The sequence below is a fragment of the Hypanus sabinus genome, unplaced genomic scaffold (genome assembly GCF_030144855.1).
Source record: "Hypanus sabinus isolate sHypSab1 unplaced genomic scaffold, sHypSab1.hap1 scaffold_124, whole genome shotgun sequence".
NCBI classification, from domain to species: Eukaryota; Metazoa; Chordata; class Chondrichthyes; order Myliobatiformes; family Dasyatidae; genus Hypanus; species Hypanus sabinus.
The window spans coordinates 705953-718339 of NW_026779303.1; the positions used below are offsets into that span (position 1 = coordinate 705953).

Consider the following 12387-nt stretch of genomic DNA (forward strand, 5'->3'; position numbering starts at 1 on the left):
TGTGCTGCAGTGTCCCGGCCATTCAGAGTTCAAACAGCAACACTCCGACATCAACCTGTGGCAGAACGGGAACCTGACTGGGTCAGAGATACTGATAGCTACATAGGCCCAGTGTTTCCCAGGTAACAGCTCACTCAGCAACTCGCCCAGGAGTCCTTGTCGCCAGTAATGTGCTGCAGTGTCTCGGCCATTCAGAGTTCAAACAGCAACACTCCGACATCAACCTGTGGCAGAACGGGAACCTGACTGGGTCAGAGATACTGACAGCTATATAGGCCCAGTGTTTCCCAGGTAACAGCTCACTCAGCAACTCGCCCAGGAGTCCTTGTCGCCAGTAATGTGCTGCAGTGTCTCGGCCATTCAGAGTTCAAACAGCAACACTCCGACATCAACCTGTGTCAGGACGGGAACCTGATGATCCTCTGACTGAGCCAGAGATCGGGCTAGAAAACCTGGGCGCGGGGTAACAGCAGGCTCGGTACATCAGATTGGATCAGTGGAAAGAGAAACTGTGGAAGACCCAGTATCTGAACCGGGACTGTCCAAGACGCTGCCCGATCTGTTGAATGTTTCCACCATTTTCTCTTTTTACTTTAAATGATGCACAACTATTAACTGATTACACGATATTTGTGACGGTCAGAACAAATTAGCACAAATGTAATACCAATGTTCATTAGTTTTCTCTTCAATTCAATACAGGGATAATTCAGTCAATGCTCACAACATCCATCCCACCCCATTATCAATCTGTATTCTCTGCTTTCAACCCTCCTTCCGACAAAGATTGATACAGCAGACATTTTAACTTTGAAGATGAAATCGCAATGGCTGTCTTTAACTTACTACGTGCTGTATTCAATAAACCCTCTGGTAGTTCCAGGTACAAACACCGATTTCAGTATCAACTCTGTGAGGCAAAAATAAGACAACGGTAGAAGAGAGATTGTTGATATATAATCGTTGATGGGATACAGGCTGGACAGATGTTAACCGAGATGGTGTATATATCTTTGATATGGTGGAATACAGGCTGGAAAATGGTTGACCAAGATAGGTACACTTACATCCTTCATATACATGAGTAAAAATCTTTAAGTTTCCGTCTAAATATGCATGTGCAATTTATAGTAATTTATAATAAATAGTATGTTCAACAATAGAACATAAAATACGATTTTGTCAGCATGAATTAATCATTCTCATAGCCTGCTGGAAGAAGCTGTCCCGGATCCTGTTGGTGTCCTGTCTTTTATGTTGTGGAAACACGAGGAAATTTGCAGATGCTGGAAATTCAAACAGCACACCCAAAATGCAGGAACACAGCAGGCCAGGCAACATCTATAAGGAAAAGCATTGTCGACGTTCTGGGCCGAGACCCTTCGTCAGGACTAAGTGAAAGGAAAGATAGTAGAAGATTTAAAAGTAGTGAGGGGAGGGGGAACAGCGAAATGATAGGAGAAGACCGGAGGGGTTGGGATGAAACTAAGATCTGGAAAGGTGAATGTTGAAAGTGATACCGAGCTGGAGAATGGAAAGGATCATGGTTTTGGGAGGCCGAGGGAGAAAGAAAGGAGCAGGGGGAACACCAGAGGGAGATGGAGAACAGGCAAACAACTGAATATGTCAGGGATGGGGTAAGAAGGGGAGGGGGGGGGCATTAACGGAAGTTAGAGAAGTCAATGCTCATGCCATCAGGTTGGAGGCTACCCAGCCGGTATATAAGGTGTTGTTCCTCCAAACTGAGTTTGGATTCATTTTGACAGTAGAGGGGCCCATGGATAGACATATCAGACTGGGAATGGGACGTGGAATTAAAATGTGTGGACACTGGGAGGTCCTGCTTTTTCTGGCGGACTGAGCGTAGGTGTTCAGCGAAACAGTCGACCAGTCTGCGGCGGTTCTCACCAATATCTAAAAGGCCACACCGGGAGCACCGGACGCAATATACCACACCAGCCGACTCACAGGTGAAGTGTCGCCTCACCTGGAATGACTGTCTGGGGCCCTGAATGGTGGTGAGGGAGGGTGTAAGGGCAGGTTTAGCACTTGTTCCGCTTACAAGGATAAGTGCCAGGAGGGAGATCGGTGGGAAGAGATGGTGGGGACGAGTGGACAAGGGAGTCGCATAGGGAGCGATCCCTGCGGAAAGCAGAAAGAGGGGTCTAGGGAAACAGGTGCTTGGTAGTGGGATCCTGCTGGAGGTGGCGGAAGTTATGGAAAATTATGTTGGACCTGGAGGCTGGTGGGGTCGTAGGTGAGGAGAAGGGGATTCCTATCCCGAGTGGAGTGGCGGGTGGATGGGGTGGGGGCAGATGTGCGGGAAATGGGAGAGATGCGTTTGAGAGCAGAGTTGATGGTGGAAGAAGGGAATCCCCTTTGCTTATAAACGGAAGACGTCTCCTTCGTCCTGGAATGAAAAGCCTCATCCTGAGAGCAGATGCGGCGGAAACAGAGGAATTGCGAGAAGGGGATAGCATTTTTGCAAGAGACAAGGTGGGAAGAAGAATAGTCCAGGTAGCTCTGAGAGTCTGTAGGCTTATAGTAGATATCAGTAGATAAGCCGTCTCCAGAGATGGAGACAGAAAGATCAAGAAAGGGGAGGGAGGTGTCGGAAATGGACCAGGTAAATTTGAGGGCAGGGTGAAAGTTGGAGGCAAAGTTAGTGAAGTCAACGAGCTCAGCATGCGTGCAGGAGGCAGCGCCAATGCAGTCGTCGATGTAGCAAAGGAAAAGAGGGGGACGGATAACCGTATAGACTTGGAACATGGACTGTTCCACAAAGCCAACAAAAAGGCTGGCATAACTGGGACCCATACGGGTGCCCTGGCTACACCCTTGGTTTGGATGAAGTGGGAGGAGCCAAAGGATAAATGATTGAGAGTTAGGACTAATTCCGCTGGGCAGAGGAGAGTGGTGGTAGAGGGGAATTGGTTAGGTCTGGAATCCAAAAAGAAGCGAAGAGCTTCGAGACTGTCCGGGTGAGGGATGGAGGTATATAGGGACTGGACGCCCATGGTGGAAATAAGGCAGTGGGGGCGAGGGAACTTAAAATCATTGAAAAAATACAAAGCATGAGAAGTGTCACGACCATAGGTGGGAAGGGATTGAACAAGGGGGGATAGGACAGTGTCAAGGTATGCAGAAATGAGTTCGGTGGGGTAGGAGCAAGCTAAGACACTGAGACTACCTGGATAGACAGGTTTGTGGATCTTGGGTAGGAGGTAGAAACGGGAAGTGCGGGGCGTATAACGTTGGTGGCAGTAGATGGGAGATCCCTAGAGCTGATAAGGTTGGTAATGGTGTGGGAGACAGTGGCCTGGTGCTCCTTAGTGGGGTCATGATCGAGGGGTAAATAAGAGGACGTATCAGCGAGTTGCCGCTGTGCCTCGGCCAGGTAGAGGTCAGTACGCCAGACTACAACAGTGCCCCCCTTGTCAGCGGGTTTTATAGTGAGGTTGGGATTGGTGAGGAGGGAGTGGAGAGCAGTTTGTTCGGAATGAGTGAGGTTGAAATTGGAACAAGGTGTGAAGTGGTGAAGTCGAGACGGTTGACGTTCCGTCGCCAGTTAGCAATAAAGAGATCCAGATCAGGCAGAAGACCAGAGTGGGGTGTCTATGAAGAGGAGGGGGGTTGAAGACGGGAGAAAGGGTCATCGGTGGGGATGGGAGAGACCTTGCCAAAATGTGAGCTCGGAGACAGAGCCGGCGGAAGAAGAGTTCAGCGTCATGGCGTAGGCGGAACTCGCTGAGGTGTGGGCGAAGGGGGACAAAGGCGAGGCCCTTACTGAGGACGGCTCGTTCTGCCTCAAAGAGTGGAATGTCAGAGGGGATGGCAAAGACCCGGCACGGATGAGAGCCGGGATCAGAGGAGGGAGGGGGAGGGAGGCTGATTGAGTCATTGGAGAGGGGAGGGTTGGGCTGAGAGAAAGATGGAGGCTCCGAGTTTCCAGCGGTTAACGGTGGGATCTGAGGGGCAGTGGATTGTAGAGTGCTGGTGGTGGAAGGGGAGACGAGAGTCACAATCGAAGCTTGTGTGGAGTCGTTGGAGGCTGCTCCCACCCCCAACGATGACCCCCTTCTCCTGCTTAAATTTCCAGCATTTGCGGATTTCCTCGTATTTCTGTTATCATTACACCTTTCCAAGATCTGTTTCCCTATCTGCTCCTCCATATACCTGTTACTATTGGGCGGACTATAAAAACACCCAGTAAAGTTATTGTCCCCTTGCTGTTCCTAACTTCCATCCGCAGAGACTCTGTAGACACCACCTCCATGGCCTCCACTTTTTCTGCAGCCGTGACACTATCTCTGAGCAACAGTGCCATGTCCCCACCTGTTTTGCCTCCCTCCTTGTCCTTTCTGAAATATCTAAGACCCGGCACTTGAAGTAACCGTTCCTGTGTCTGAGCCAACCAAGTCTCTGTAATGGCCATCACATCATATCTCCAAGTACTGATGCACGCTCTAAGCTCATCCGCTTTGTTCACAACACTCCTTGCAGTTAAATGGACACATCTCAAAGCGTCCGTCTGAGCACCTCACTTCTCTATCAGCTGCCTCTCGCACTATCTACAAGTTTTGTCTATTTGTGAGCCAACCTCCTCTTCCCCAGTCTCTTCAGTTCCGTTCCCACCCCCAGCAATTCTAGTTTACACTCTCCCCATCAGCCTTTGCAAACCTCCCCGCCAGGATATTGGTCCCCCTGGGATTCAAGTGCCGCCCATCCTTTTTCTACAGGTCACACCTGCCCCAATAGAGGTCCGAATGATCCAGAAATCTGAATCCCTGCCTCCTGCTTCAGGGCCTCATTTATCCTTCACCTCATTCTATTCATATTCTCAATGTCGCGTAGCACAGGCAGTAATACCGAGATTGCTACCTTTTGGGGTCCTTCTTCTCAATATGCTTCCAAACTCCCTATAGTCTTTTCTCAGGACATCTTTCCTTTTCCCACCTATGTCATTGGTGCCAATATGTACCATGACCTCTGGCTGTTCTCCCTCCCACTGCAGGATATCTTGGACGCGATCTGAAACATCCCAGACCCCGGCACCTGGGAGGCAAACTACCATCCGAGTTTCTTTCCTGTGTCCACAGAATTACCTGTTTGACCCCCTGACTATAGAGTCTCCTATCACTACTGCCTGAGTATAGGCGATGTTTCGGGGGTGGAGGGGGGGGGGTAGTGAAGCAAGGAGCTGGAGGTCGGTTGGCTAAAGGACTGGAGAAGGGAGAATCTGATAGGATTCTGACAGAAGGCCTTGGATGAAAGGGAAGGAGAAGAGTCACCAGAGGGAAGGGCAGGTTTGAAGATATAGTGAGAGAGCCTTCTAGAACTTCCGATAATTATACCCCTCCACCATTTTCCTTTACCAGCCCGACTCCCATTTCCGTCTCTCACCTTCCCATCGTCTTCCTCTGATGTTCACCCCCCTCCCTTCCCATTCTTCAGTGAAACTGAGAAAAGAGGCATTTCCACGTCCAAAACCGTTTCTTATTGTCAATCTTGTGACATCTGTTCATACGATTTCACAATATCTGGCACGGCCGCAGATTTACAGTTTGACAGAGATCCGTTACTTCAAACTGAAATGAGGAAAGTCACCACCTTACACTAACTTACACTAAAACTGAATTTCCACTCAAACTTTGCCTTTGCACTTCGCTACAGATGCATATGATATGGAGAATAGGTTCCCACTACCCAAAACATGTATGTCCCTAATAACGTTTGAATGAAATAACTCCCACTCCTCCACTTGAAGGAGGCTATGGCAGATTATCCGCAGATAACCTGAAAAGCCGCAAGTTCGGCAACAGACTGGTGAAAACCCCTGGGTATAGGCTCCACTGAGATTACATACATTTCTTATGGGAAGCAGGACCAGCAAGATACTCTAATCAGGCCAATGCTATATATAATTGCATCATGACCTTTCCCGTCAGTGAAGGGAGGTATTCAGAACGTATTAAACACCACGTTATCAAACTGCTTGTATACATTCACTGGCGTTTGAAATTCCATCACCTTGTCTTCCTCTACATCAACTCTCTCGAGACCCCCGACACTCATTGTGAATATATCAGCCCTACTCATCCATATATGGTAATCAGCCCAAACCTTAATATTGATCTTTGTCTGCCCTTCAATATCCATTTGACAAATTGATCAGTTTCATTATCAGTTTCATTCCAGAACTGATAACCTTCTACTGCGACGTCAATCTAGACACAGTGAAATGCTTTTCTTGCGTGCCATTCGGTGCAGGCAATTCAATACATAGGTATATCAAGGTGCTGCGTCAGGAAAAACTAAAACAATGTTGTGTTGTATTTATAGAGCAAGTGCAGTTCAGATTGCGTAATAAATAAATCCGACTATCTACCTCAACGACACAACGAAATTCCCCAATATTCATTGCTGCTGGTTTCACCACACAAGTCGATCCAAACGGAAGCAGCCCATCAACAAATCAATAAGTTCCAAATTTTTTCACGTCGCGGACAAGCCCCCAATTTTGTTACGATTTCGTAACGTACCAGCATCAATAGATTATACACTGAGTCGGGTTTTAATGTTAACACCATTACCTTAGTTAGTATCTACTTATAATATAGCAACTTAAACAAGATAAACAAAAGTTAACAATGTTATTTATGTGTGTGTGTGTGTGTGTGTGTGTGGCTTCAACACTCACCATACAAGCCTGCGACTCTCCTAACACCTGTGACACCGCTCCGTGTAGATGTGCTCAACGGTGTGAACGGCATTACCATGAGGGAATTAGCCGCATATACACTGAGTCGGGTTTTAATGTTAAAACCATTATCTTAGTTAATATCCACTTATAATATAGCAACTTAAACAAGATAAACAAAAGTTAACAATGTTATTTATATGTGTGTGTGTGTGTGTGTGTGTGTGTGTGTGTGTGTGTGTGTGTGTGTGTGTGTGTGTGTGTGGCTTCAACACTCACAGTACAAGCCTGCGTCTCTCCTAACACCTGTGACAGCACTCCGTGTAGATGAGCTCAATGGTTTGAACAGCATTACCCTGAGGGAATTATCCGTGTCTCCTATCCTTTTGTGTGATTTTACATTCAAAGTCATTTGGATTTTCATATCCTAATGCTACCAATGAATCCGCTCTTCAGAAAACCTCTGAAGAAGTTTGTTGAAGTTTTAGATGCCGATTCTTCGCAAAATTCTAAGGAAGTAGAAGCGCTATCATGATTTCTTCATAATTGCACTCACATACTGGACCTGGGACAAATCCTCTGAAATGGTAACAGCATGTGATGACCCTCTGCACCTGTGATCCTCCAATGAGGACTGGTTCTGGGATCCATGGGTTCATCTTCCTGAAGTCAATAATCAGCTCCATGGTCTCGCTGACATTGAGTGAGTAGTTGGCACTACTCCGACAGATTTTCAGTCTCCCTCCTCTATGCTGATTTGTGACCACCTTTGATTCATCCAATGGCAGTGATGTTTTCAGCAAAATTAAATGTGACATTGGAGCTGTGCATAGCCTCAAAGTCAGAAGCACAAAAAAAATCAGAGGGAATAAACATAAACCCTACGGTATACACGTACTGATGGCTAATCTGGCAATTTGTTTGCAAATCTGTACTGACTGGCGTCTGCAACTGAAGAAATCGAGGATCCAATTGCAGAAGGATGTACTGACACCAGGTTCTTGCAACTTACTGATTCCAGGATGACTTATTGAATGCTGAGCTGCACTGAACAGCATCCTGATGTATGCATCTTCGCTGTCCAGATGTTCTAGAGGTTGAAACTTGTTTGACAAGGGTTTGACAAGGTTCCATACGGAAGGTTGGTTAGGAAGGTTCAATCGTTAGGTATTAATATTGAAGTAGTAAAATGGATTCAACAGTGGCTAGATGGGAGATGCTAGAGTGTAGTGGTGGATAACAGTTTGTCAGGTTGAAGGCCAGTGACTAGTGTTGTGCCGTAGGAATCTGTATTGGGTCCAATGTTGTTTGTCATATACATTAATGATCTGGATGATGGGATGGTAAATTGGATTAGTTAGTATGCAGATGATACTATGGTTGGTGGTGTTTTGGATACTGAAGTAGGTTTTCAAAGCTTGCAGAGTGACTTAGGCCAGTTAGAAGAGTGGGCTGAACGATGGCAGATGGAGTTTAATGCTGATAAGTGTGAGGTGCTACACTTTGGGAGGAATAATCTAAATAGGACATACATGGTAAATGGTAGGGCATTGAAGAATGTAGTAGAACAGAGTAATCTAGGAATAATGGTGCATAGATCCCTAAAGGTGGAACCTCATGTGGATAGGGTGATGAAGAAAGCTTTTGGTATGCTGGCCTTTACAAATCAGAGCATTAAGTATAGGAGTTGGGATGTAATGTTAAAATTGTACAAGGCATTGGTAAGGCCAAATTTGGAGTATTGTGTACAGTTCTATAGAAGTCTACTGTACATACAGGCCCTTCGGCCCACAATGTTCTGCCAACCTTGTAACCTGCTCTAGAAACTGTCTAGAATTACCCAACTGCATAACACTATTTTTCTGAGCTCAATGTACCTGTCTAAGAGTCTCTTAAAATACCCTATTGTATCCTGCTCCACCACCGTTGCCAGCAATGCCTTCCAGACCCACCACTCTGTGTGGAAAAACTCCCCTGACATCCCCCCCCCCTACCTTCTGCCAAGCATCTTAAGACTATGCCCCCTCATGTCAGCCCTGGGAAGAAAGCCTCTGGCTATCCACATGATCAGAACCCCTCATCATTTTATACACTTCTATCAGGTCACCTCTCGTTCTCCATCACCCCAAGGAGAAAAGGCCAAGCAAGTTTGCAGCAGGTAAGTTTAAAGAATTACTTTTTGAAAGATATTAAGTGTAAACTCTCCACTTTGTTTCAGTCTCCCCACTCAGAAGTGTCCAAAAGCTACTTCACAAGATGCAAGACCTTGAAATGAGCAAACACTGAGGGAATGTGAGTGACTTTAAAGAGCTTGGATACTGACAGCACATCACCAGACCTGGACTGATCATAACTGGGTCTGATAGAGGCATAACTGGTACCTCTGGGCACATTCAGTATCACCCCAACCATTTCCTACCTTTCTTTGTACAGGTATATAATATCTAAAGGACCAGTGTTTGAGTAAATGAGACTCACCAAACTTTCTCCTGACTGAATCAATGGAAACCCTGAGTCAGATGGGTTCTCTCCAGTCGGTGCTCTCAGTCCTCGGGCTGGTTCACTTGTTGCTGTTCCCTCGTCTTCAGTTGTGGTTTGCTTCCAGTTGTGGGCTTTTCTTCCAATAAATCTCTCACTGCAGATCTAGCTTTAACATGAAAAATAATAAAGCATGTTAACAACACAAAGGAGAACAAAACATTACTGCTCAATGTTCCGAAAAATAAAACTCACTGAAATTTAAACATTGAAGACAAATATAATGATCTGAGTGAACAAATCTGTAATTGTTCCTCACACGTCACAAAACAATATGGGATAAGAAGGAGCCATCATTCAGTCAGGAACAGAATTATGTGATTTGATCCATCTGGTCTGCCTCATCATTCAACCATGGCTGATTTCATTCCAACACCAAAATCCTGCCTTCCTCCTGTAACCCTGAAGATACAAGGAACAAACACAAATATATTAACCTTTGCCATAAATATACCCCAACAACAGCTTCATCCACCGTCTGTGGCAACAACTTCCACAGATCAGTCACCCTTTACTTGATATTCTCCTCATCTCAATTTTAAAGGGAAGCATCTTTATTCTGGGACTGTGTTCTCAGATCCCAGACTCACCGTCTAATGGAAACATCATCTCCATGTCCACTGTATCCAGGCGTTTCAGCATTCTGTAGGTTTCCTTAAACAAGCATCACCCCACCCCCACTGTCCCTCGTAACTCCGTTGAACACAGGTCCATGACCATTGACTAACAGACAGATGACAGTGAGGGGAAATTTCCAAATACACTTTGAACACTGAACCGCTGGGTCCAATTCTACTGCTGCAAACATTTAATGGCCTCCTTTCCCTGTGAGGGATGGTATAGGAACTCAGATTAGCAGTGACTGCCTCCAAAGGAACCCCAGAAAGAAACAACTGAGACCAGACCAGAAACACTCTCTCAACACCTCATGAGCCCGAGCAGCTTGATCCCCAGATCCATTTCACCAGGGTCACAATCTGTGATCGGGTCACACAGCTGAACGTGTCACTTACCGACCCCAGAATCCTCACACATCGTCCCCACATCAGGGATTCCCCCACAACCAATGTCCAGCAACCCGAGACTTCTGATTCATTGAGGGAGGAGGAACATTCAGCCCCAGCTACAGAAGTAATGACCTGGTCAAATCCCAAAAACTGACAGTTCCATATACTCGGAGTCTACACCCCAGGTTTACAGTCCAAGCACCAATTTCCCAGGACTCCCTTGCGGCCGGTACAATGCTGCAGTGTGTCGGCCATTCAGAGTTCAAAAACTAACACTCCTGCATCAACCTGTGTCAGAATGGGAAGCTGATAATCCTCTGACTGGGCCAGATATCGGGCTGGAAAACCTGGGCGTGGGTCACCAGCAGGCAGGAATACGTTTCACATTGTCTCCAGCAGATAAACTGAAAGCATTTTATCATTATCCGATTGTTAAATGAGATCTTGCCCAGTACAATTGGCCGTCGCATTTCCTGTGGGCTAACAGGAATAACAGGCTTTTCATTTCAAATTGAAATTAAATGCTGGAAACTCGGTACATCAGATTGGATGTGTGGAAAGAGAAACTGTGGAAGACTCACTATCAGAACTGATGCTGCCCGATCTGCTGAACGGTTCCAGCGTTTTCTCTTTTTACTTTAAATGATGCACAACTATTGACTGATCACAAGATGTTTGTGACGGCCTGAACAAAGTTGCACAAAGGTAAGTCCCACATTCATTAGTTTTCTCTTCATTCTAACACAGGGTTAATACAGTCGACACAGTGAACGCTCACAACATCCTCCGCACCCACTATCAGTCTGTTACATCTGCTCCCGAGGCCACTAACTCTCAATGAGAGGAAATGACCGGAGAGCGATAAAACTGTGCACCACTCCCTGCAGATCCTGTGGCTGTTCCTGGCAACAGAGGAATTGCCTCTCCAAACATGACCAAAATAGGAAATAAGACTCAACTTTAAATACTGAGAGTCACCGTCTGACATAGATTAACACAGCGGCCATTTGGTAACTTTGAAACTAAAATTGTGATGACTGTCTTTATCCTTCCTCATTCTGCATTAAATAAATCCTCTGGCAGTTCCAGGTAACAAACACTGATTTCAGAAATAACTCCGTGAGGGAAAAGACTTCACAATGACGGCAACGGTAGAAGAGAGATTGTCGATATTTATCATCGAGGTGGTGGGTTGCAGGCTGGACAGAGGTTGAACCAGATGTGCAGGGATTAAGCAGATGGATCGGGTGGGAGCAGGGATCAAGGACGATCACTGATGGCCCTCCGGCAATACACAGATACAGCATTAACAGTACATACTACTATGTACTAAAATGACAAAGATAGAGCAACAGGAACTTTGGCATTTACCCTTCTCCCTGAACCAACTTTTATCAACACATCGTAGAAAATATCCCCAGGTTCGAGGTGAAGGTCTCACAACCCGGACAGACCCCGGCAGGTTTTGTTCAGGAAGCGGGGTGAGACCGCGAGTTCGGGGAAGTTACTGGGACTCACTGCCCAGCATCGGTCGGGACCGAACTCAATACTCACCGCATGGATCTTGTCGGTCCCGCTCCGCAGAGAATGATCCGACCGGCCCCCGCGGCTCGCCCTCTCCCGATCCGGATCCCGTGGACAACCCACCGCTCCAGACCCGCTTCAACACAAAGAAAAAAAATCACTGCCCAGCCCGGGGATGTGAGCATGCGCAGTGTGCTTTTTGCGTCATCAGAGCGTGGGCGGGGCCTCGGAGACAAATCCGCAGATGCTGCCGATTCAAGTCAAGTCACTCTTATTGTCATTTCGACCATAACTGCTGGTACACTACACAGTAAAAATGAGGCAACGTGTTTTTTTTTCCAGGACCATGGTGTTACATGACAGAGTACAAAAACTGGACTGAACCACATAAAAAATAACACAGAAAAGAAAAAAAAAACTACACCAGACCACAGACCTCCCCAGGACTGCATAAAGTGCACAAAACAGTGCAGGCATTTCAATAAATAATAAACAAGACAATAGGGCAGTAAGGTGACTGTCCAGGCTCTGGATATTGAGGAGTCCGATAGCTTGCGGGAAACAGTTACATAGTCTGGTTGTGAGAGCCCGAATGCTTCAGTGCCTTTTCCCAGAGGG

General features: G+C 46.4%; 1 protein-coding gene across 5 annotated transcripts in view; it reads right to left on the reverse strand.

The window, feature by feature from the left end:
* Positions 1-11930, reverse strand: part of LOC132386658 (NACHT, LRR and PYD domains-containing protein 3-like) — a 66735-nt gene extending 54805 nt beyond the window's left edge. Inside the window, exons 1-3 of one of the 5 annotated variants that reach the window (XM_059958986.1) lie at positions 11800-11906; positions 9498-9640; positions 9179-9347 (exon numbers count right to left, since the gene is read on the reverse strand). The gene's annotated coding sequence lies outside the window, so the exon portion shown is untranslated. Of the gene's footprint in view, positions 1-9178; positions 9348-9433; positions 9641-11799 lie in introns of those variants that run through there. The other 4 variants (XM_059958985.1, XM_059958984.1, XM_059958987.1 and 1 more) reach the window with 4 other exon arrangements.
* Between the last annotated feature and the right edge of the window lie 457 nt (positions 11931-12387).